This window comes from Dendrobium catenatum, unplaced genomic scaffold (assembly GCF_001605985.2).
Source record: "Dendrobium catenatum unplaced genomic scaffold, ASM160598v2 original_scaffold_202637, whole genome shotgun sequence".
Taxonomy (NCBI): Eukaryota; Viridiplantae; Streptophyta; class Magnoliopsida; order Asparagales; family Orchidaceae; genus Dendrobium; species Dendrobium catenatum.
In genome coordinates this window covers 52,946-56,223 of record NW_021521052.1, presented here as the reverse complement: position 1 = coordinate 56,223, position 3,278 = coordinate 52,946, and positions in this window count along the sequence as shown.

Genomic DNA, 3,278 nt, shown 5'->3' with positions numbered 1-3,278 from the left:
ATATATATATACACACACCCAATATACTGTACTAATATTAAAAAGCTGCTTGTGATTTTTTCGTTAGCCAAATATAATCGCACAAAAGGTTTAAATTAACTATCTATTTCATAACACTTCATATTGTCGTTCTCAAGCTTTCATATCCTATATGCAGGTTAGATTGTGAAAAAGAATAGTGATTGAATATGAATATATATGCACATCAGTCATGCGTTATTCAAATTTGTTCTATCTACTTTATTTAGATTTTCTTAGGCAAGTACTTGAAACATAATTGTGGAGGCAAAGTGTGAAGTCCATCTTAGCCAACCTAACTTCATGTTTAAGACCTCTTAGGAGGCCATCTTGGCTAAGTTGTGTTTTGCATGTCTAGGATTTGCTTAGGTGGATGACTGATAGTCAAGCCATATCAGTCATTTTTTAGGTGTGATTCTCTATAAGCAATTCTTTATGATGAATAAAATGATGCATTCCCACGGAAGAATATGGAACAGCAAGAACAACATCATGAGCTGGCACTATTATGGTTTGCTACTTATTATTACTTTGATTTAAATAATAGATAAAATATAGATCTATGATTTTGAACTATAATGAATTTTGTGCATGCGTCATTACTTATTGTAGAAAGCATGCAAAAATTTTTGAGTAAAGCTTTATTTAGCCTTTGCTTCAAATCCTTTACTTTGTATCCGGCTACTATGATAAAAAAGAAAATTAATTATCTTCATTCAGCATATTTCAAAATTGCATGAGTGGATATTTAAGCAATCAAAACTTTACTGACAACTAGGCTCATTAAGCCTATATTTCAGTGTAGTAGTATTTTGATCTTAATTTGCTATAAAAATTCAAATTTGATGGACAAATTGAACTAAAATTTGGAACTTATGAGATCAATTTTGATGTATGATTAAAGGTCATGCATCTTATTAGGATATGAAATCTTGCATGACTGAGTTAGCATACAATTCATCCTATAGTGTCTAGGCTTTGTGCATTTGCACAATCATTCATAAAACTTATGCATGATTTGCATGTTGATTATTATAGAAAGCTAAACACTAATTATGACATCATAAGTTCTCTAATGATGTGAAGAATATGTACATAGAATTTAAGCTTGGTAATTAAGTTATTTTGCATTATATCTATCATCCCCATTGCATTATACTTTTGTGCTGATTATTACAACTTAAATATTTCAAGCAAATTGCTATTGCATGTGGTCCTTGAGCTACTATTAATAGGTAAAGTTTATATATAGAGAGAACAACAACAACATCAAGCCTTTATTCCACTATGTAGGGTCGGGTACATGAATCCTTTTTCTCCATTATTCACTGTCAAAATTATCATTTAAATCTGATAAAGAAATGTCATTTCTAATATTTTCTAACCTAGTATTTTTAGTTCTGCCTCTACATTTCTTAACATAATTCATATCTAATACATCTACTTTTCTAACCAGGTCATTAGAAGGTTGCCGTTTTATGTGATCAATCCAACTAAGTTGACTCTCTAATCTTATCTTCCACTAGAGCTACTCAAACCTTTTCACGTATATGCTCATTTCAGATCCTGTCTCTAAGAGTAAAGACACTCATCTACTTGAGCATCCTCTTCTCTACAACAGTTAATATTATGATTCTCTTTTGATGGTCAACATTCTGCGCCATAAAGCATTGCAGGTCTAACCACAATCTTATAGAATTTTCCCTTAAGTTTGAGGGGGATGTTTCTATCAAACAACAAGCCCGATGCATTCCTCCACTTCAAATATCTAACTTGAATTCTACTAATAATATCCCCATCAATTTCATCATCACTCTGAACAATAGACCCAAGATATCTAAAACCTCACATGATTAACCAAATTCATAATGCCCCTCATAAGAACCAAGATATCTAAAACCTCACATGATCAACCAAATTCATAATGCCCCTCATAAGAACTATTATTACTAAAATTATACTTCATATATTTAGTTTTAGATCTACTCAAACGAAAGCCTTTAGACTAAGGTTGACCTCCATAATTCAAGTTTAACTTTAACTCCCTCTCTAGTCTTATTTGTAAGAAAAATATCATCAACAAAAAGTATGCACCAGGGTAAAACCTCTTGCAAATGTCCAGTGAGAACATCCAAGACTAAAGCAAAAAGATATGGGCTTAAGGCAGATCCTTGATGTAATCGAACTAAAAATAGGAAAATACTTGTTCAAACTACCTTGTGTCTGAACACAACTAACAACTTCTACATACATATCCTTAATGACTTGAATATAAGCATTATTAATCCCTTTCTTTTCACACTTCATTTTCTTTAAAGCCACTCTAACTTCGGTTTCACTAATACGCCGATAGAATTTTTTTTTTTTTTAATTTAAGCTAGTAAGGTTACTAAAGTCATCGCATTCTAATAATCCTCATTGAAGAGTTTATAAAAATATCTAATTTACCTTTGTTGAATATCCTCTTATACATATATCTTTCACCCTCCTTATTATCTAATATATTATATAAATCATTAAAAGATAAAATCATTGCATCGCATATTGCTTTCTTAGACTCCTTAAGAAACTATATATATCTTCTCAAAAATTATAATTTTTACATCTAAAATAGTTTTTATAATAAATCTTCTTATTTTTTTTATCTTTTCTTGCACTTTTTTATTCTACCACAAATTATTTTTATTATTAGGAGCTTTTCCCTTTGATACTCCAAGCAAATCTTTTGCATAATTTTTAATATCACTAGCTACTATTTTTCATAAAACATTACCTTCCTCATGAACAAAAAAAATCTTAAGATATTGTATCTTACTCTCAAAAATATTTTTTTAATATTATTTAAATACGCCCATATAATCCTAAAATAATATTTTACTTTATTTTTTATTTTCTGCCCCTTCATCTTAAAGTTCAAAACTAATAAGTGATGTTATGTAAATAAACTTTTACATGGAATAATTTTACAATCTTTGGAATATAAACAATTTATGTTTTTTATAAGAAAATAATCAATCTACGTTTACCTATATCTATTCTTATATGTGATGAGATGCTTCTACAATCCAAAAATGTAAATTGTTAGTGTTCCCACATTTCGATGCATCGCGATGAAATTTAAGTGAATTTTCAAAGTCATCAGATTTTGATGAAAATAATTTTATAAGATTATACAGAAAATTTCAAGAATAAGGGACTTATAGTGAATTTTACATAATTTTGAAATTTAAAAATCACTAAAGTTATAATTGGAATAATAA